Below are 23,309 nucleotides of genomic sequence, written 5' to 3' on the forward strand. Positions count from 1 at the left end.
TACAAGGAGGGGGGTGGTTGCCTGTTATCAGTCGCAAACGGTGCCGTCTACTGCGCGCTTTCCCAGTGCTCCAGATGCGTATCGTATTCAAAGGCACGAGGTAGGGCGCTTGTGTGCTCCTGCCAGGACACAGCAACCCCACCTTCTCCCCCCATTCCCCAGTTCATCCCAATGCCACTCTTCACTCGGTATAATTATTTTTCATCTTCACCGAACTCTTCAACCCTCCTCCTTCCACGTCCTCTCGATGCGGAAAGGATTGTTGATCGCTCTCGCTCGTCTCACCATCGATGGGGAGGCGTTGTGGGACGACTGACGGTCGCTGAGGGAGGGTAGTGATGGGAAAAATAACAAACAATTTCACTCCCGCTGTGTGTGCGCGCCCGGTGAAGCTGCCAGGCTTTCCCCGGTCTCCTTTTCCTCCGCATGTTCGCGTCAGTTTCGCGGGCGCCTCCTCGTCCGTCTTTATGTCACTTTCACGTTACCGCTTTGAAGTGCCTCTCTTTCCCTCTCTCGCTGGTGGAGCAACCCCACCCATCCACACCAGGATCAGATATTGAAATTTGGTCCCTCCCCCCCCCCCCCCCTGTACTCTTCCCCAATGGGGCGCGGAAAACACATGACAATCCTTTCTCTCTCTCGCTCGCTCCCTTCACACGCTGCTGCTGCTGCTGCGTTACGCATTTTCCGTTTGCGCTGCTGCTGCTGCTACGTACACGCCAACCATGAATTGGTGCGCTTGATTGAAGAGGAACCCCACGGTGAGTGTGTGTGTGTGTGTTGATGCTCCACGGGAAAATGGCAACAGTGTATCGAAAGGTTGTGGAAATACAATCTTCTTCTCTTCCCTGCACCAACTACGGCGGCCATGGCGGAAAATTTCGTTCAACCGGAGCAATGAGCTATGGTATGCGTGTATGTGTGTGTGTGCGTGTGCATATGCGGTCGGCACGATAGTTGGTTGCTTGGGGCTGGAAAGCTTTCCTTTTGCCGCTGGTGCTGCTGCTGCTGCTGCTAATGACATGGCCGTGTTTGGTACCTCTACCCCGTCAATCATGTCCTTGTGGTTTTCCCCACTCACGAAGGGGGAAGCGGGAAGAGGGTGGCAAGGTGTGGCCAATCATGATGATAACGCAGATGCGGATTGGTGGTCCTGCGGAGGAGGGAATGGAGTGAAACAATGGCCGGGAAAATAAGCCTCAGTTGGTGATAGTTGGATGGAAATTAGAGTATAAGAGAGAAAGAGAGAGATAGAGAGCAAAAGAGCGATGACAGTGGTGGTGTGGTGGGTCGTTAGTTTGTGTGTCCCGGTGGCTTACTTTCACTTTTCAACCGTGTCAACCGAAGAATATATAATGCTTGCAGCAAGCGACCGCGCAATTGAATAATGGTGCGAATAAATAATGCTCCGCAGTCGTTTGCCACCACCCAAATGGCGTTGGTTCGTTTGGCCCATCGTTGTTGTCAGTCTGCCAGTGTATGCTTTCGTTGTTGAATTTTTCAACGTGCTTCTGGTGATCGATTTTTGATGTGGAGATTCTGTTTGTACCAACCAAACAGTGGTAAAACTGTTCGACTCGGGTTCGTTGTCTACTAGACACTTGCCACTATCGCTTGCTAAAACAAAACATCCTTTCCCCGGACTACAGTGAGCTTCTCTTCCTTGTGTGTTTGTGAGTCATGCGAGGATGTTGTATTTCCACTTGTTACCACCGACAGCAGCAGTTGTGTTGGCCAATGATGTTTTGGGGGGAGCTGTGCAAAATATCCTTATCAACAAGATGAAAATGTCAGCAAAAATTCATATTATCCAGAGACTCACTCTCTATCGCATCGCCAGTTGTGTTTCGTCCGTTCCTGTCCTCTTTTCCTGTCCTGCCGATGCGATAGGACGACAAGGCAACAAGGCTTCCATGCTTTATTTGCTGTATTGTTTTTCCCTCTATTTTCCATGCTTTTTTGTATGTATAAAAAAAACAAGCAACGTGGACGACACATACATTGGGTGAAGGCCATCTCGTGTAGAGGAAGCCGCCGGCAGATGCTCAATATATTCTTCTTCGTGGACGTTTTTGGAGCAGAGAAAGAGAGAGAACGAGGACACGTTGCTGTTGATGATGCGTCGAATGCTGCCGTTTGTTGGTGTAGCGATATTTTGTTTTACCCATTTTCCCTTACGGCTTCCAATGGGAAATTCGCTTGCCGTCGTTCAGATGAAACTGAGTTAAAGTACAGCGGCTGGTAGGTGGAAGTGCTAGTCCTGCTGGAGCAATGGTGTTGTGGCATCATCATCATCATCATCTTCCTCATCGCTGTTCGGTACTTTTCGTATATTTTCTTCATCATTCAACCCGCTTGCCGGCCGGCAAGGCTGACTGGCTGGCTGGCTGATGGTCTGATTTGCGCGTTTGGCTGCCCGCCTTTGCGCGTGGTGCGTCGAAATGAGAAAACCCTTTTTCGCGTGGTAGCAAAATGTTGTTTGTTTTCCAACAACGCTTGTTACGGGACAGGATTTTGGAAGCACGTGGAGTAATCGAAGGCGGAATTGGCGGGGTTTTTCCTTATTTTGTCTGCTCGGGAAAAGGTTTAGAAGGATCGCGATCGATTTTGTGTAGTGTACGGTGGGGGAGTGTGGAGTGGGTACCAGTACTCAAACAAGCCTTTCTTCCGCCAATTTTCACCCGCTTCTCATGATCATCAGCTCCGGAGGGGTGGGGTCTTCAGAAATGATCATTTGCCTGTGCTGGAAAATGGTGCACACTCTGTCAGTCACAAAACAGAGATACATAAAAACTCTAAAAACTATGTTCGTGTAGCTCGTTTTTTTTTTGCTCCTTGCACAAAACAACGACCATGCCTTGCTGGTTGGAGGTAACGACGACCGTCCTTCCATCCCGTAGGCGTCACACGCAATGGGTGATATTTGCTTTGATGTGGAAATTTATCGAATATCATTTTGCCCGTACGCCGCTGCGAGGCTCAATATATTCTCGTTTCGCCACCACGCTCTAGCATGCTTTATTTACTTTGAGTTCTTCCACCCAATATCAACCCTTTCCAGCGGGAAAATTCACCAAATTGTAGTGTGTGGCGCACCGTTTTGAATTCACTGGATGGTTGGTTGGCTTCAGGACTTTAGGTTCCGGGCAGTTAAATTTAAACTTTAAAGACGGCGAGTAAAGCTTTAGTTAAAGTACTCAGTATGCAGAATGATTGCGCTGTGTGGGTTTAATGGTGTGGTGTGAAAGACCTGAAGCATCGTAGGTTCAAGTCCAGAATGGGATATTTCAATATACGATTGAAATTCTATGTACAAGTCCACAACTACTTTGAAAATAACATTAAAACAGAATTGAATTGATACTAAAGGACAAATGGAATATAATATCTAAGCAATTGATAACTGTTGCAACATTTATAAGGCTCTACAGCGAGAAGAACATTTATGATAGCCTAATAGAACTATCGCAATGTATACTATTTTAAAGCCTTTTTGCGAAGTTAAATTGTTTTCAATCATTGTTTGTTGTATGAAAGGCTTCAAACTATGTACCGCAGCTCAGTTAATACATCAATTTTCTACTTCTGTGTTAGTATTGCTACATGTTTTTGTCCATTTTGTATCATCACACATTCGTTCTCCGGTTAGTTCTTCTATGATATTAGTCTTTTTTACAGTCTTTCTATTTTTATTGTGTTTTTGTGTTCTATTTTACTCTCCTCGGACGGACATCCCTTCCGAAATCTGCAACCAATTGAATTGTGGTTTTCCGCTTTCCCTTGGCATCGGTTGCAACTGACAGAATTTAATGTCCTTTTTGTACAATAAAAAAAAACTAAATGAAACGTTTGAAAGTCATTCTTTCGGAACCCGGCCGAATACGAGAAGCTTGTGATGATATTATGCTGCAAAGTTTTCGTACATTTTCGTAAAAACTGTTTGAAACACCTATCCCGTGTGTTTTTGCAGTGTGTGCGTGTGTGTGTATGGTACAGGGCGGTGAGTTTAATTTTCCAAATTGAATTCAACTTTTCCGTTGGCAGCAAACCTAGAAAAAGCATCCCTACGCGGCTGCCACCACTACTCCTGTAGAAAACGGCAGCATGGGCAGCTTCCGTGTGTTTCCATGTCCTTTTGCCTCTCGTGTACGGCTCAATGAGGGGGAAGCCCTTTTTTCCTACCATCTACCATCATCCGTCAGACCATCAGGCGCTTCAACGATATGGCTGTGGTTGTGTACTGGCATCGGTTTTCTTCCCCATGCTCTTAGGCTCTCCCTCCTGTTTTGTAGTGTTTGGCATAATTTTCTAATTTTTGACTCTAAATCTACCTTCCCGGGACGCAAGGGCTGGGCTGGGTTGGGCTTCGTTGTACAAAAGCCTTGCTTGTCCACACACTAATTCGTTCCCTCCCGTGTTCTGTTAAAAACACATCCTCTCATCATCATGATCATGGCCTACTGATGCCGTTGCTGCTACTGCTGCTGCTGCTGTTTGATATGCTGCGACGGAAATGGGTTTCCCAGGGAGTGATAGAATGACGTCGTCGTCGTCGTTGTTGTCGTCCTTGCATGTCACTGGTTTGGTTTCGGCCGCCGTCAGCTTCCAGCCCATTTTGCAGCAGTCGTCAGGCAGGGGGCAGACAAAAAGGGGAGGGGAAAGCGAGGAAATTTTTCTAAATGATAAACTTTTCCCACCACCGCTCCTGCTGGTGGTAGAGGGAAAGGAAGGACCGTTTGCTGATGTCCAAATAAGTAGAGAGGCAGTGGCGCTGTTCCATCCCCATCGAGCTCCCCCGCGGTAAGCCTCTAAATTGGGAGGATTGTTTTTTTTTGTATGTGTGCGTTGCCGGTGTGCTGGAGCGCTTTTCCAGGACACGGGAAGGCCTTTTTCTCGGTGGCGATGCTTCTCTGACGGTAAATGAAGCCTACTGAGGTTCGGTGGCAATGGAGAGCGCGTGTACTACACACTGGCTGCTTTTTTCCTGCTTGTTTTTGTTGCATTCTCGTTCACGCATTGCAAAAAGGAAAGAAAAAAAGCACAAACCCTCCCCCGATCCCTTTCGTGTGGCCTTATCATGAACGCGTGCGAGTTACTTTCGATTAGGCTGCTCTACACAGATGTTTACACAACAGCAGCAGCAGCAGCAGCATTTGGGGCCAGCGTAAATGGCAAGAGGTATGTGACAGAAGGAACGAACCAAACGATCATTTTGCTTTTTCATCTTCGTCTTTTTTGTGTGGGGGGGGGGGGGGTGATGATGTTCATTGCAAACCTGTGCCTCCCCGGTGGTCCAATGACGACGAGAATTTCATCCCATTTTAGACTTCATCACTTCAAATGCCAACCGTCCCTCTTGGGTAGCTGCTGCTGCTGCTTTTGCGGAAACAAAAAGCGGGCCTTTCCTGTGGTGGAAAATAGTCACATCCGGCCCGGAGGACGCACTTGGCAGGAAGACGTGTTCTAGCTGCCGGCAGAAGACGCCTCCGCAGATGTACGGACGGGCCGAGTCTACTATTTGCAGAATTCCCGTGCGAGTGTCCCACCACCCCCTGGTTCGGGTGGCGGCGGGCCTTTAAGAAGGGTGGAAATTGATGGAAAGGCAACGCAGCAGCAGCAGCGGCAATGACGAGATTTTTCATTTGGGCCTTCTAGTTTTTAGTTTCCATCAGCAGGGCGCTGCTCGCGGTACACTGGAAATAAATTAGTTAAGTTTCGTTCTCTTTGCATCCGCCCTTTCGTGCCCGTGCCCGAACCATGTGTTGTAGGAGGACTTAGTTTGCATTTTAGGTTTAGGCAGTAACGCATTTTTGTTCTTTTTTTTGTGTTGCTTTGCTACTCTTAATGATGATGTTTTTGTTCCTTCAATTTTAGCATATATCAGGGTAGAGGCATTGCTTTGCTCCCCTGCTTTGCTCCCCTGCTTTTGGGTTGCTGAAACCGACACATTTGGGTCCTTTTTTGTGAGGCTGGAAAAGGGGCAATGCAAGATGATGTTAACTATTCGCTTTGCTCACCGTAGTAGAAGTAGCAGTTGGAAGGCTTCGACAACTACACTTCTCACGCTCTGGAGCTAGACGTGTTTGGGTGACGACGGTGTATGAATAATGAATGTCGAGTCGTAGAAAAAGGGTTAATGAAATAACACAGAGATGTGTATGTGTATGTATGCGTGTAGAATTCTTGTGAGATATGGTTCTTCCTATCTAGAACTATACGGAACGGGGGGGGAAATGAACTCAATATGATGGAACGTTGCGTCTCCTCCTCTCATGGTGAGATGAAGAGGATGCCCCATTTTTCATCTGTTGTGATGCATGTGAAGTTGTGAAAGGTGTGTGCGTGTGTTTAGATTATCACAAAAGCAGTAAGAAGCTTCAGTGAAACACTGTTCTACAGAATAGCTTATACAGGGTTATTTAGAATAATGGCAGAATAATTTTGGATGAGGATTTGTGAGGATTTTAGATAGAATATGTGTGCAATATAAGAAACGGGAGCTATTTTAGAGGAATTATTGACATTTTAAGGTTAAATCTCGTGGCCAGTTTTGGTCCTTCGAACCGGATTCATTCCAATCTGACCATAAATAAGCTTGAGCATCCTTTATCATACTGCGACAAGTAGTTAGAACGAATAGATGCATATATACAATTGATGGAATTTTGCTCCAGAGCTTAGTCGTTGCGTTGTCTATCAACCGCAAAATCGAAAAAGGAATTAATCCCACTACCAGCCAGGATCCTTCCTGGTAATTCTGCAGCCATTGCAGGGTCTTCAAATCCATCTATGATTAGCGTTCTGTTCTGATGGAGATTGACGCATAGAATCGTCATCACATCAAACATCACGAAGGGCCCATTCGTCGTCCGGGGACTGATGATGATGATGATGATGATGAAGAAGATTGCCGTGTATGGTAGAACATATTTCCCGCATTGCTGGTTGGTGGAACTCCGTTTGAAACTCCACTGCCCGTTTACCTTTGGCACACACCATCTTTTTGGCGGTTCCTTCACTTTAGGAGCAGGTAGTGTGGATGGAATGATGAAATCTGTTCATTACACTTGCTTTCCTTTCGGTTAGCGTGAGTGTTTCTGCCGCAGTATTTCTCTCTACACGCAGTGTGTGTGTGTGTGTGTGTGTGTGTGTAGGTTTGTAATGCTTCAAATTAAGCGAATGAAGGAGTAGATTCTCTGTGAGAGTTGTGCAGTATAAAGAGGAATAGCTTTGATAGGAATTTTCCCACACACATAACATTGCTTAAACCTTTTCCCCGAGATAAGGCCAACACTACTACTGCAATGATGGTACTCGCGCACGGCTACATGAAACTATTCTGGAGTAGATTTTTTGTTGTTGCTCTTCTGCACGAGGAAAAGTTTTTCCCTTTCGGTAGAATCCATCAAGAGTGGAGAGCACATTTTAAGGGTTGGAGATAGATTACAGCAGACAAGAAGCTCTCGTTGCCATACAGTATGGGGTGAATTACTGTGCCTCGTGTGCGTGTCTATTCGGCACATCTGAGTCTATTTGTATGAAACATGGTCCTTATCTCTTGGAAGGATTGTTATGTGAGCTTTTGTGGAAAAGCTTCTAACAGCTTTATTCAATACATTTAACTAAACTTTCTTGAAATATAACAGACAACACATTCTTTCTTACAGTACAACTACTCTTTCTTACTACAATTGAATGATATTAATCAACGTATTAACTGTTAATTTGAACCTTATTTTTTTGCCGAACGTTCTAGAAAAAAAATAGTTTTCCACTCCCGAAAAACCTTTTTGTTGTGCCAGTGCGTTACGTACACTGCGCTCGAGGAATGCCGAAAGCAATTGCACGTGAAACAAACAGTCGAAGCTTATAGGCATTTGCGCCCAGTAATTGGAAAAAAGGAGCACCAACCTCCCACCCCCCCGATACCGATCCGAATCCGAATGACCGAAGCAGCAGAATTCTTCATTTTATTTTTCATTTACGTTCTCTTCGCTTTTGGTCGGAGGGACATTCTCGTGTCTTCTGTGTTTTTTGTGTGCTGGGCGCTCGATTAGACCACTTCTCGACGGGCTTTTCTAATGCTGCTACTGCCGCTGGCTGGAGGAAGTTAGGAGGAAGAAAATTCATCAGCCTGCCGTCGTCGTCGTCAGGAAAGGAATCGGACGGAAATTGCGTATGTGTCAAAAGGTCCAAGGTATCAGGCAACTGCCGCACTGATGAAACTCGCAATCGTTTTCATTTTGTTTCGCAAAAAAAAAATGAGGGGAGCCATTTCCACCACCCCGCCCCTAATTTCCTCCACTTTGCCACGTTGCTGTGTTGTGCACCGCGCTCTGCTGCTGGTGCACGGAATCGCACCAGAGCGAGGGTTCTCGGCAACAAAACAACCGAATGAAACTGTAAATTTTTCCTTCCTTCAATTTCCTACACAGAAATGAGACGAGCGGGAAGAAGGAAGAGAAATTATGGAGGTTGTTGTGCGTTATGGTGTGCGTTCTTCTTTCCGTGTTGGGATGGATGGAGACGCACAGCACCCACTCCACCGGGGTTCACTTCCGTCCGTTCGATGCGACCATGGACGACGGATGTGCCACACACTCGCACGCTCTCGCACTCTCGGATGCGTCCATCAATTCGTCCATCCGTCGTCATTTTGAGTGTTTCGTGTGCTCACGCTCTCTGTGGGTGGGTTTGTACACTTTTCTATACAAGCTCTTATGCATGTGTGTGTGCGTTTTTGCGCCGGTAGATTGATCTATTCGGTCGCAAAATCAGGGAAACGCACGGGCACACGAAAAGGCAGAAGTTTTCGAGTTTAGAATTGATTTTTTTTTTCGTGTTGCCACAACGAACGAACGGTAGCGAGTTGTGAGTTATCGGTAAAAATCCTGCCAATGTCCTGCTTCGTTGGACGTCAGCAAGGGGGGCTGTGGGAGGAATGAATCGAATCACAGGCACACGGGAAGTTGTATCGATTCAATACCTCCGGCCTTTTTTATATGGTGGTTGTCTCTTCCTCCAACGTTGGCCTGTTCAATTCTTTGCCGTTGATCATCTCTCTGCTTGCTGGTTGCTGCCACCAGCACCACCACCACCACCCATCAAATGAACATCGTCCATTTGCGGGTGGTTCCAGAATCCTTCGGTTGGTCCTACCGGCATGGAAAGCTTGAAATGGAACGACCCTCTTTCACCCATCCGAAAACTGGAGAGATACCTTCGACGACAACGACGACGACGATGTTTGACTTTACAATTGACAGTGATACGCAATGGGGGTTGTTTTATTTCCTCCTTTGCCACGGTCCGTATGTACGCACACACAAACACACACGCACACACAGTTATCAGTGCTGAGGACACGTTTTCCCAGGACACAGTGGTTCGTGTGTCTCATCGGACCGTGCGCACAAGGGGGGAGTAGGATTTGATTGGTCAAGTTTTATTTTTCTTCGCCATCGGCAGCACTCTCTCACTCCCTCGGTCTGTGGTCCACAATTTCGACTTCGGTCGGTTGCCCACGGGTTGGTTTCGTCAGAAGCAACACACACACAAAAAAACGAAAAATTGAGTAAAGTTTCACTGAAATGGGAAAATTCCTCTGCGTACAAAAATGGGAATGGGTTTTTTTTCGTTGTTGTTGTTGGCGCTCTTAGTTGTCCTTTGGGGGAGGATGGAAGCAAACACTCGAACCGGAAGTGTCTCGCTAATGAGTGAAGGGAAATACTGCTGCTGCTACTGCTGCTTCTGCGGGTACGGCCGACACGGTCGCTTTTCATTAGAGATTTATTCCGGTGAAATGCGTTTTTCGCTGTAATTAAACAACGCAGAACATTGTTTTCCTTTCGAATCCGATACTAATGTGCTCTTTTTTTCTTCTCTTTTTAGGTAAGCAATACACACACACATCTACATATTCTTATTTGCCGATGAGATGGATGAAAGAGGGACAGGATTTTCGCTAAAACAAAAAAAAAAGGACAAATCAATGAAAGAGGTTGTATCAATTCGTATTTTAATTGTGACGAGATTGGAGCATTGGGAGAGGTATTACACTATGCATTGGAATTTTAAGCTTAAATAGGGAAATAGAAAACAGCAGCAACTGTTGTATCCTGTTTTATCCATTCCAGTGTGAAGGATATATTTAGGCAGAGTAATGCAATTATGAGATAACTACAGCGAATCATTTTGTCCGCAAATTCTATATGTGTGATCCAATCACGACATAACACATTGAGGCTGTATGACTTAATCCAAACCGTAGTCGTTTGGTCCTTGGTTTCGTTGGCTGTCAATTTCACCGTCCTCTCATATGATTTTCCGACCAATCGACACCAATCGGCTTTCCGATACCGTTGCTACCATGGTCGTGTAAAAGTCCGCCTCCATCGTGAGGAGGAGGGAACGCTTGATTTCGATCCGACAGTCCAAACACACACAAATACACACACACATACACCCGTATACAAGTTACCGAGGGAATGAAGCCAGGGAAGGACGCACGCACGCATGCACGCCCGCCCGCCCGATATATGGCGTGGTCGACGCGTCTTCAAGATTCAATAAAGCCGTCTTCATTATTCCAAACAAACACGCATAAAAATTCTTCAACTTCCCGGACCTGCTCAAGATGTGTAATAAAAGGAATGGCCATCAGCAGGCACAGGGCAGACGGAAAACATTTGCCGGAAGAAGGAGCAGGAGCGGAAGGAAAGACTCATTCGGGGTCGTGCTCTGCGCGTGTGTGTGGGTATGTTTTGATGGGCGAAAGGACGCTGTTACAACCGAGAAAGCCGTGGCGGGGAGCCTCGACCCATAAAGACCGGGCGTAAGCAGGGAAGCGGCGGGTCGGTGGTGGTGTGCGTGTGGTGCGAGTTAAGAAAGGTAGTACGGGGCGACGGGAAAGAAATCTTGTAGGCTGCTGTTGTTGGTACCATTTTCCTTTTTTTGTGTCTGTGTCGCGCTCTCCCAACATTACATTACGTTCATTTTCCTTCATTCAAGCTCGATTGTGTGCGGCGTCTCGATAGGCCACGGGAAGCCAGAATTCGATACACTCAACCACACAGAAAGAGAGAGAGGCACGGGTGGGAAAATAAAGAAAACATAAAATGTGAATAAAACGATACAATTTCCTCCAGCATCAAGAGGATTGAACCACGACGCCCGATCGTTGTACCGCCGGCGAAGGCCCCGACCACCAAAGCGCAAACGTGTACCGGAGAAAGCAAGAAAGCGAGCGAGAGAGAAAGCAGTTCTGTCCTTTAACCCCGCTCTGTGCCCCACAGCGGAACGGCGACATAATAATGGCACGCGAGCTTTAGCCCATTTTTGCGTAAAGCAAATCAGAGAGCAGCGAGACTTTTACGATCCTCAGGACACACAGTGGGGTTGCTGGTATCTTCCCTTTAACCAAAGAAGCAAAAAAAAAAAGAAGCGCGTAAAACCCTCGGCAACATTTTGTTTGTGTGTTGTCCGTTCGTTTCTTTTGTTGTGCCAGAAGCCGCTCCCACGCCAGTGCCGCTCCTTCGCCCCGGACCCCGTGTCTTAAGGCGCGCTGTTTGCGTCTTTATCGTGTCCTGGCATGGCTGTGGATGGCGCTGTGTGTATACTAAGTGAAGATATTTATAAACATATGTTTCTTTTCCACCTCGTCCTGCCCCTTGCCGCGCCACCTTTCCCGAAGGCCTTGCGTGATGCGTGAACCGTGCTCCCCCACTTTCCAAGAAATGCCGGTGTGTATTGTTTGCTATTCATCGATTTTATGGCATTAAAGGTGTGTCGACGGGTCGTAAATGTGGCGCACGGTTTATGTTTGCAAGTAGGAACGGGCCTGTCTGGCGGCGTGTGTGCGGCGTATGTCGTGAAAACCCAAACAAACGTAATGCTGCGATGATGATGATGATGATGATGGCCCAGTTTTTGGTGTGAAAACCTCGGGAAGGACTAACGGAGAGACATTTTTCCCATATCATCCTCCCGCCCGTCCCCATGGTCGTCCGTTGCTGTTGTTGCCCTTATTGATGATTTTATCTGTGGACCGTGAAATCAATGAACTCTCTCTCTCCCGCCATCCGTTTCGCCAGGATTGAAGCAGGGGAAGACCGTTAATGTCTTTAAGGTCACAAAAGTGGGTGCGCTGAAGAAGTTGTGTTGACGGCTTGCCGATTGGTCTTGCCACAGGTAGTTTGTCGGTTGTTAATATTAAAGTTTAATTATGGGTTGGTTTTGTGGCTTTGATCATGGTGGATGTAATTAGGGATATAATATGTATTGATATAAAGTAAGACATAATTGATTGATGAAATAGTTAATTTACGTTGGAAGAAATCCATATTATGCTCTTAAAAAGGATTGAAGTCTCAGACACAGTTTCTACAACGGTTATGGCCCATTCTTCATGAGAAAACCTCCTCTAACAGTTGGATGGAGATGTTGATTGAAACATATCGTGTTTATGGCATATAAAAACAACAATATAACAAAAAAAGGCATCACTTCTGAGCTGGATGGAAGACCCCAGGCTTATGTAGGTATTTGCACGTACGCAACCGCAGTGTTGGTGGTTTCGTTTTTGTGTGTGCGTGTGTGTTTTGTTACGGTTGCTGGCGTTACTCCTCTCCCTGCACTAAACCATTCAAATAATGCAATGCGTTCTACGTGCTCGGGGGATTGTATTCTTTCCTGTGCACTAGCAGAAACAACCGATAGAGAGGGTGTACTTGCGTGTTTGTTTGTTGGTTATTATTTTCCCTCAACAAGAGACGAGTCTCATCCGATCTGTATGGAAGTGTATGGATGCCATCATTGGCACTAAAAAACAAAAGCAAAAATTCCAACCCGCGCTGAAGATATCCGTCCATTAGATCATCCCAACTCAGTAGCAGCAGCAGCCAGTAGAGAGATCCATCGTAGACGAGAATCAGTTTCGGAGTTGCAAAGTTGAACAAAAAAATCGGAACACGAAATTCATATCTTTGATAACACGGCGGCATCTTGCCTCGGATGTGTTCCTTCCCCCCCCCCTCCGTTTCACAGTCGATGGATTTTGAGTTTCCATAGCGCTTTCCTTTCAACAAAAAAAGGGTTAGTGCGTGAGAGAGATTCAGTTGCGCTACTGCTGCTGTGTTGCTGCTGCGTGCAAGCCTAAAACGCGACTGCAGCCAATGCTCTTCGACTGCGACTGGCTAAAAACAGTGTGTGTGTCCGTGTACGCGTGTATTTGCTTGATATTTATTTCGATTTATATTCATTTTCCATTTTCATGGAAATGTATGTATTTGGAATTTATTTGCCTTTCGGTGTTCGGTCGGCTTCCTCTTTCGCTTAGGAAGGGGGGGGGGGGTTTGCTGTCTATGCCGGCCGCGCTGTGTATGTGGCAGAACATCCCAGTGCGTTTCGGTATATCTTTCACTCGTTATCCTTGTGTTTTTTCCCAGTTTTCTGTGCGTTATTGGCTTCATTGCAGACCTTCGGCTTTGGCAGAGGGGAATCCAGTTCTTTTTTTGTTGTTGCCGCTACTGTGTTTGATGCGTTGCTACGTAGATATACTTTCATAATGAAAAGGATGAGAGTGCGTTGCGTTTGTTGGAAGCACCGAGGTTCCGTGGTCGTACTGTGGTAGAGGCAATACCAAGCAAAAAAACCCTTGTGTGTGAGAGACGTATTTCCGTTTTGCGAGAACATGTCGTCGGCAAAATGGGGGCTTCCTGAGTGGAGTTTTTTTTTGTTCGCAAACTGCGTACCAGGATCGTTCACTTTCAGGACAGGACAGGGCGGTGAAAGAGTTAAAGCAGCACGGGCTGCCTGTAGTAGTTTGTTTCCCTTCTCGCTTGCATCATTTGTGATGTGTTGGTGGTCGCTGATGGGGAATCTTTTCCCGTTCCCCGTTTTGCTGTTCTTTCCATTCCAACAAGAAGCGTACAAAGCGGCGAAGTAAAGTGAGGCAGACTTTATGCTGCTAAGCTCTCCCCAGAGGACGTTGCGTTGACTCGATAGCTAGCTGTGTTTTGCGTACACTTCGCCAGGGATTCTCCCAAACGCACACACACACTCCCGATGCGCTTGATTTGATTTTGAATTCAATCGGGTTATGCTTCTTCCGTGTGTTTGGTGCTTGTGTGCGGGGGGGAAGACGACGAGAAGCAGAGAGTGTGCTGCCTGCAAATGGGGTTTCCAACCAACCCGGCCGGACACTACTACAGCCGTTTGTCATTCAAAATGCGGCAGATGAGCGGGGGAATCGTCGGGCTCACTTTTCATTCCAATAGTGCCAAAGAGCTATGTCCGAGAAGCATCCTTTCGGTGCTGCGTTGCGCACTGCACATCTCTTTGTCTCGGCCACCAGCCTCGGCAGCACCATCCGGGCACAAAACCACTCATCCGAAACCATCAGCTAAATGAATCCTGAGTTTTCACTCTGCGATATGTGTGACTTAGCTGTGGGTGTGTGTGTGTTTGGAATAGCTCCCCTTTTACCTCGACCATACATCAACCCACACAGGCAGTTTGACATTATTGAAAATGGGCAATATTGGTTCGTTATATGGGTAGCTAATGGATGCCGCAACGATGACGCCACCACTATACGGGCCCAGCGAAACTGTCCAAGCAAATGTCAATTCACCAATTCCCGCTGATGGGTGCTCGGGTGGCGTGCGTGTACCTTTTGTGCCACCATTTTCTCCCCTTACTATACGCAACGTGTACGCTGCACTCCACCTGATTGTCTGTGTATGCTTGTATGTGCGTGTAGAGTTGGTTGCTGCAGCGTGGAAAACGAAAAGTCATACCAGCTGCTGGGGTTGGTGTTGGAGGGAGCAGCAGCAGCAGCAGCAGCAGCAGCAGCAAAAAGGGAGACACAAAGTGTACAAATTGAAATTGATGACTATTTGTAAAATGCTAATTTCATGTATATTGCCGCTATCTGTCATTGATTTGATCGAGTACGTTTTATTGCTCGTTCTTTGTGTGTTTTCTTTTGCTTTTCTTTTGGAGCTTCAAAGATGGACATCAGATGAGGGGGCTGGTCAGTTGAATTTCGTCATTTTGTTGAAGTAGGAAGAGTTTCATGTGATTATTGTAATTGTGGCAATATGGATGGCATATAACGCCTTAGGTCGTGGGTTTTCTTTGTAATCTTGAAAACAATCTTTTTTTAAATCCTAAAATAGTTCTAGCGTTGTTCGGACACATACAAAACATAATTCGCTGTTTAGTCGAAATGTACTGGACAAATTCTTTACTATTATTGTTATTCAAAAGTAACCAAGGACTTTTTTTCGCATGTGCAAATGCGACTAGTTGTGAGCTTCATCTACAAGACATGACTCAGAAAACACTCAGAGAATCTCTCGTTTTGAGAACAGCAGTCTTCCTTTGAGAAAAGTAGGACGTTCTTCTTGAGCCCTCTTGCGTTTCTATCATACACGATAAACATCATACATGTCACTAATAATCCACTTGTATTATCCAATACTCAGTTATTAGTATGGGTTTGAATGGGAACACGGTATCAGTCCGATCTTGTTAAAACTAGTACATTTATACATTAGACAAGCAGAGGACAGCATTTTCGCGGAGCCTGACTGCAAACATAAAGCAAATAGGAGCTAAATCTTCCATCAATATCACATTTCATTGCTACTTGACAAGTTATTTGCATTAGATATTATCTACGATATGAGCTAGAAGAATAAATAAAAAACAAATTATTTTCATTCTACTATTAGAATAATTAATTGTATGATAATTGGAATCCAAATGTAAAAACTGTGTTCTTAAATGTACTTTGACTAACGGAAGATATCCTTCATTAGTTGGATTCTATTTCCATTCCGATTTCCCTGCACCAGTGCTAGTGATTTGTGTATCAATTTTGCTCCCCACCTTGAGTCTCTATTTGCAATTGAAACGAGTTTTGTCCGTGTGTTGTCCAATGAAACATCCCGCGCATTGTCAGGGTTGAGGAGAGATGATGGTGTGTGGTACCGGCTGGTGCATTTGTCCTTTGTTATGGATGCGTATCGGTCGTGTATGATTGGCATAACGAGAAAACGTGCTCACAGAAGCCGTACGTTTACACTGGAAAGAGGTTGGACCAAATGACACAGCGGGAACGTAGTGAGATGAGATAAAAGAAAAGAAAGCAAACTAGTCAAAAGTGTTTGCTGATGTCCTGTTACCGTTTTCGTTTTTTATTCTATAGAATGGGAAAAGAGGAATAAAAGGAGAGAGTAGTAAGCAAATATTAGTGGCCACTGATTCTCCGTCAATCACTGACGGTCGGTGACAAAACTAAAAACCGTACGATTGTGTGTGCCTGCCGGTACACACACACGATTGGGAGGTGAAATTAATCAACGCGAGTTTTTCCTTTCCATACCAGCTCGGAATTGAAGGGGAATGGGTAATAGAAGATCAATATCGTTTCATTAGTTTACACAGTTTGATGGACGGGCGTGTGACAAATGCCAGCGTTGTTCTATACCATGTAGCAAACCATTATTGTGCCAAGTGTTGAGCTCTTTTCGTTTTTAGATTGTTTCAATTAGAAAATTGTTTGAAAATCGCGTTGATGATACATCAAATGTCAATAATATTTTATTTAAGAAATCTCTAATCTTAGAAAACATCGTATAAGATATCAAAATAATTAACCTAAACTTGTATTGTCCTTTGGGAGACGCATCTCCTTCCCTTCATTCCTTTGCTTCCAATCACGTTCTCCTCGTTTGTCGTCACACATGGCAAACAAAACAAATAAAAAAAAAGTCCCACCGAGAGAGATATCTTGTTCCTCATGATTGCCCATCATCGCGTTTGGCTAATTAAGTCGTAGCCTAGGGAGTACTTTTGTGTTTGGTCGCCTGATTTGCCTGCTTATACATCCATCAGCACGGTAAACAGAACCAACCAGCCAGCCAACCAGCCAGCAGCCCCACAGCATGCTAAGCCTAGGTGTGTGGATTTTTGTTTTTTTTTCGTCCACCCGGTTCCGGAACTGCCGAGGGAGTGTTGGCTACAACGGGGGGGTTACCGATTCATTCAAATTCGAATATTCGCTCTCTTGCTCTTGCTCACCCTCGCCCTTTCATGTGAGTTGGGATTTTGCATTGTCGTCGTTGGATTGGTGACACAAAACGGCTCTGTTCGGGGGTCCTGGTACAGTTTTTTTCCCCCCTTACTCAATTCCTCCTACAACGTTTCTTCAGTGTGGGTGTGTGTCACCTGTCTAGAAAGAACGGTGTGCTTTGGCAAACGGAAAAAAACGCGAAAACAGACACACAAAAAATGGAAACCCCACCGTTTGTATGACAACAAACGAACCGAACGTAAAAATCGAACCGTTTGAGTTTGTTAGCGACCAGCGACTGTATGCTTCCCCCTTTTTTTCCCCCATTGAGAGGAAAGCAAAGGCGAAGTACACAAGGGGTGGATAGAAGAAGCGCGAAAAATAAAACATCATGCAAACGATAGAATCGAATCCAAACGTCCAATGAATTGGCTTGGGGCAGGTGAAAAAGGCACCACAGTAGAGAGAGGTGGTAGTAGAGCACAGTACCAGACACGGGCTGGGTGCGCTACAGCAAGACCCGAAACACGACGGCTTTGGCCATTATTTCCATATCTTTCTCCAGCTTGGTAGGAAACGGTTGCTTTTTTTTGGTCGTTGGCTGGACTTCCGCGACTTCCGCGAACAACAAGCTGCGTCCTTGCAGCGCTCACTCGCGCCAGACAATAGACGAGCGCCGCTAGAAGGGCGGGCAGCCAGTCTCGTGTCGTGGAAAATACGATTTGCCCTGGCCGGGGCATCGGAAGCATACGGCGGCGGCGACGACGACTGTGTGGTGGTACACACAGAGAAGACTCATCGGTGCATGAAAATCGGCCTGTGAGAAACGACGCTGGTACGCTGGACAACATCCAGTTGACCAGCAGTAGCACCGGTTCTGCAAGAGGGACATTCGTTTTGAATGATTGGAACGAGCGCTCATGGGTAAGAGAGTGTGTATGCAAAAACGTACACACACACCCGAGCTCCAGGATCTCGGCACTTGATCGAATTGTGAAGCGTCCGGCAGCGTTTGCTCACGGAACTGGTAGGCCTGTGTGGGCCACCAACAAGCAGGCAAGAATGTTCGTATATCCTGGCGGTGAAATTCTCCTTCCAAAACCATTGCGCGAGGGAGCGGTGGATTGAACTGGAAGAATATTTCCAACAACGCACGTGGGGTGTGGGGTCTGTCCAATGATTGGGGGGGCAACGAAGCAACCAAAACGTGCCTGTTCAATTTTTTTTTTGTTTTGCTTTTGGAAGCCGTACGATATTTGGTAAAATATTTATCATTGTTTCTCCGTTGTGCGGCGTTGTGTTCCCAAACCCACTTCTTGCATCGAAATCGAAAGCGAAACCACGACCCAGCCGGGGGAGGGAGAAACTGATCGATGATTCCTGTGCTGCGGGACGAAACAAAGGGGAGAGGGGAAGGGGAGGTCAACAATTTTCCTCAGTTCGCTGATTTTGAGTGTATTGCGCCGGGGGAACGGGTACGCGTACGCGAGAGACGGCTTGCGCAAACATTTCGTCCTCTACCTCTCTTGTGACGTATTAGTATCGAAAAAAAAGGAAAGGATTTCGATTGTGGCCACGTTGTGCACTTCTCTTCCATTGGTTTCCCTGTGTGCATGTCTGTGTGTGAGTGTGTGAGGTGGACAGGATTTGAAGCATACGTCAATCAATTTGGTCAATCAGCGTGTCCTTCCAGCAGCGTGCTTGGCGTTTGGGGGAGAGCCATGCCATGCTGCGGCCATATTTTTGCCAGCTCACTCAGGCCACTTATGCGGGGTTTGTTTTGTTTTGTTCTTTTGCATACGAACGCTATATGCTTTCTTTATGGTGTGCTTTTTGCACTTCTTCTTTTCGGGATGTATGCAGTATCGTACAAGCAAAAAAAAAAAACGGTAAATTAAAACTTTAATCCAATGTTGACGGGGAATTATTTCTCCATGGTATCGATGGTTTTTTTTTGCAGCGCAGCAATGGCTAGACGCTTTTGTTTCTAACTCAGCTCCTCCGCGTGTGTGTGTGTGCGTATGTATTCATTGATTCAAATCAGATTAACGAATATATGGGCATAATACACTATGTCTCGTATGGCGATAGATGAATGTGGCGACTGGGAGGGCGAGAAGAACTTTAAGTGAAGGGTGTACATATCTGTTAATTTGCAGCGTATTCGCCAAGAAAAACTTTTGACGTGGTTTAAAGTGTTAGGCTTTGTTAAACGATGATACTTTTGAAATGTTAATGAACAAACAGCTCAAACATTGGTTAAATGTTTAGACGAAATCAAAAGAACAACGATTAAACAGCTTATATACTGCGAGTGAAAGGAAAATAGAGAAAAAAACAACCATTTTCCGTGGTACCTTCGCCCGTAACTACACTTCGACTTGACCTTGACGTAAGGGAAGACGACGGCGGCGGTTTTCCAGCGTGCAGACATCCTGTGGAAAGAGGAAAATTCGCCGAATCCTTCTTCACGCTGCTGGAAGATGGATGGATGATGGAAAACACAAACACTCACACATACTCTCATCCATTCCACCCCCCCCCCCCATTGCCCCAATCACTATACCACACACATTTTCCTCCCACTTTCACTTTCGTTTTACGCCTTGTTTTGTGCCTTTTATTATTAACCGCGTGCGCGCCACACTTCCCGGAAAGAGTCGAGCCCCAGCCTCCCATTCCGTCGTAAATGTCGTCTGCCGCCCGTCTGGCACATAAATGAAGACACACAAAGCCCCAAGACGGTAGGAGGAAGGGAGAGAGAGAGAGAGAGTGCAAGCCCTCCCGATGGTTGGGGAAGGAAAACGTAAGGCTAAAAAGGATGTAATAAAATATATAAACAGTTGGCGAGAGTGAGCACCGACGGCAACAGGAGTGTGAGTTCGCGAAAATGGAGGCGCCCAATGCTTCTTGCCAGCCCGGGTGTGCGCCCCCCCCTTTGCCTTACACTTCTTTTGGAGGTGGGAGGGATTTTGTTTTTCCTTTCTCTCGATTGTACCGGGCATAATCGGGGAAGAGGGATGCCGAGCACAAGCTTTGGGTGGTACTCGCGTATTCAACTACTTCGCCAAAATGTATGTGAGTGTGTCTGATGGGGCGGGTTTGAAGATTTGGTAGGATCATATCCATCTTATTTCCGTTTCTGCTTTGCACGGGTGTCTTTTTTTGCCGTGCGTTAAAGTGCTTGGAACGTAGAACAAAAGGTTGTCGTTAAATCTGTTTCATGCAACATTTTTTTGGGCAAGAGTTTGAGTGTTTACAGACAGTTCGTCTACTCATTGCGGGCAAGCTGTTCAACTGGTTTTATTACATACATTATTACACTGTGTAACGCACTGAATTATCAAGGTCGCGGGGGGCCATATACAAAGGGTAAACAACGGGGCAAGCATTAAGTGTGATGAATGTAAGGCAGAAGGAATGTGTGCCGCGCATAGGCCCTTCGCTCTATCGCCTCTCGTCCCTATAATCGTCGTCGTCGTTGTCATCACGTCTTACACAATTTCGCATCATCTCGACCCACTGACACCGAAAACAAAACGGATCGTTTTTATTTCCCCCGCCCCGTGTTGTGTTCGGCCATTGTTGGTCTGGGTCGTCGACGGTGGTGCGGTGTGAGAAAATTAATCAAATAATACCTAATTCCCTCTCGCTTCCCTCGCATAGCGCTCCTTTTGTCATGTTGTATTTCTGACGTTTTTTTTGCGATTCGCTTTCACAATGGACATTAACGGATGAATGAAATTAATGAGGAGAGAACGCATGGGATGCTGCCGTGGTCCTAGCGCCACGGAAAGGTGGTTTTCCGTGGTCAGTTATGGGATTTTGTTTTTCTCCCCACACTCCGCTTGTTTTGAAACCGAAAGAAGATGGAAGTCTGCTGTGTGCGGAAAGGGGAAACAATATTTTTGTACCGAATTTTGGGTTTACGAAAAAAACCTTTTCTCCCTGCCGCCTCCACTAGTCGGTCGGCTGGTTTTCGAAGGCCCCTTTTCGCCTACCCCTCTTCTGATTCGAATTTTTGTAAGGCGGTTAAAAGGTGTCAACAAGGCAAGCCGTTGAAAGATTGTGAATACCAAGCACACAAGAAGAAGAATAAAAAGCGGCGGAAGCATAACAAACAAAAAAGAAGAAGCAAGGGCAGGGAAGGAAAAAAAGGTTCACAATTGGTGGGAGAAAAAAGATGGGAATAAAATTATCCGCGTGTAAAAAGAAAAGTTATAACAAACGGAGGGAAGGGGGGAAAAGATAGGCAAAGGGTTTGGCCATCTTTTTCAGCTTCCACTTCCACTTCCTCGTAAGAGGGACTGTTCATCGGGAAGGCGTGAAAAGGCAAAGGATCGAATTTTACGAACAAAACTGACCTGCCTTTAGGCGGGTGGACCCGCCCGAGACCGTCTGGTAGGGTGTCTGCTGCGAGGTGAAAGATTAAGGACAAAAGGGGCGGTGTTTTCACTTTTGACCAGACAAAGGTACGAGAAGGGGAGGATGGGAGAAAAATTGTGAATAGATTGGGGTACGATTGAAGATGATGATGATGAGGAGGATGATGATGATGTGGTCGTAATTTTCACTGGAAAAGGCGGCGCTCGATGATGATGATGTTTTAAACCGGAGCCCGGAACCGGATAAAATATGTAAAATGATAGAAAATCAAAGAAAAAAAATTGTGAATTAGACTGTTCCTGGAATTGTTGTAGAGGTCAAGAACGTATGTTTGTGTAATTTTCCCTTCGAGCAAGACTAGCGATAGAGAATGCCACACAGACTAATAGACCTTAAAATCGTTTAACGATCTTATCAGTTTTGTAGAAGACAGACACATCAAACGTTTGGAGTCATTTTAATAGCATAGAGACTACATATGTCATCTCATTAAGCCGGTCTCATGGTACAGTCGTCAACTCGTACGACTTAACAACATGCCCGTCATGGGTTCAAGCCCCAAATAGACCGTGCCGCCATACGTAGGACTGACTATCCTGCTATGGGGGGAAATCAATAAGTCACTGAAAGCCAACCCCACAAGTGGGTTGGCAGGCCTTGACCGGCATCGGTTGTTGAGCCAAACAAGAAGAAGGAGAAGAGACTACATATAAACCTCACAATTCTAATGTCTTCAGCAATAAACAGTAGAGTTATCTTCTATATTATGAAGAAAATCCTTTGGGGCATCTTCACGGCATGATCAAGAGTGTCTTGATGACAGGATCAGGATGTCAGTGTCAGGATTAAGACGTCCAGACTGCAGTCCCGTGGTAAAGTCGTCAACTCGCATGTCTCAATACACATGTCCGTCATGAGTTATATCCTAAAATGGACCATCCCTCCTTAGCAATGACTTACTATCCGGATGCGTAGTATTGAATAAGTCCTCGAAAGCCTGCATATGCCGACATGTTCTCGTAGGACGTTACACTGAATAGAAGAAGGTCTAAGATGTGCGCATCATCTCCGAAACGCCCCTGGTGAGATGTAGTCTCGGAATTTAAAATGTCTGCGCCGCCATTTGTTGAGAGATCATTGAAGTCTTGGGTGCATATCACGAATCAAATCAGATCGAACCCTTATATGCACAAGACTGACTATCTGGCTGGGGGTAAATCAATTAGTTACAGATAGCCAAGCACAATTTGAGTCTACCCTAAGACCTAATCATCCCATCCACAAAGGTTTTACTAAGTAAGAATATGAGGCCGAAAGCTTGACCAATCTAAAATGAAGACATTCTAAAGAGAAATTGATTACATTTGACCCTTTTGCTGTTGCACCATGTGCTTGCTATGACTCTCGAAACCATTTGATCGCCTTGATTTATTTACTCTGTTCTGTTGAAATCGTGACGAACAACGTACCACCGCGAACAACCATCCCACATGCATGATGCATAGAAATGCAGCATATAACCAGGAATGCATTAAAGCCGTGTATTGCTCCCTCTCTGTGACTGTTCCCTGCGCATACACGCATCAACTACTAGCACATTGCGCCATGTGTGTGCATTCGTGTCGTGCGTACACGCAATCTACGCGATATTTGGGGCCTTGTTGCCTCCAAAGCGTGATGTCAGCGTGATGGTGGAGTGCCATGAAGCTGGGAGCTGGCAGTGGGCGGTAGGTAACGGTTTTGTTTGTCTTAGTGCGTGCTCTTTAAATGTTGAGTTTTTTTTCTCTCTTATGTTGACCGTACGGAAATGACAAAGCGCCAGAATCGGTTTGGATCATTAGGC

General features: G+C 45.9%; 2 protein-coding genes across 10 annotated transcripts in view; one reads left to right on the forward strand and one right to left on the reverse strand.

The window, feature by feature from the left end:
• Positions 1–23,309, forward strand: part of LOC121595480 (zinc finger protein chinmo) — a 47,262-nt gene that overhangs the window by 11,688 nt on the left and 12,265 nt on the right. The window lies entirely within an intron of this gene.
• The window catches only part of LOC121595479, a 61,966-nt gene that overhangs the window by 11,579 nt on the left and 27,078 nt on the right, over positions 1–23,309 (reverse strand). The window contains exon 2 of one of the 8 annotated variants that reach the window (XR_006005175.1): positions 9,247–9,964. The exons of the other annotated variants lie outside the window; for them this stretch is intronic. The gene's annotated coding sequence lies outside the window, so the exon portion shown is untranslated. Of the gene's footprint in view, positions 1–9,246; positions 9,965–23,309 lie in introns of those variants that run through there. 8 annotated transcript variants of the gene reach the window in all.

Source organism: Anopheles merus, chromosome 3R (assembly GCF_017562075.2).
Source record: "Anopheles merus strain MAF chromosome 3R, AmerM5.1, whole genome shotgun sequence".
NCBI lineage: Eukaryota > Metazoa > Arthropoda > Insecta > Diptera > Culicidae > Anopheles > Anopheles merus.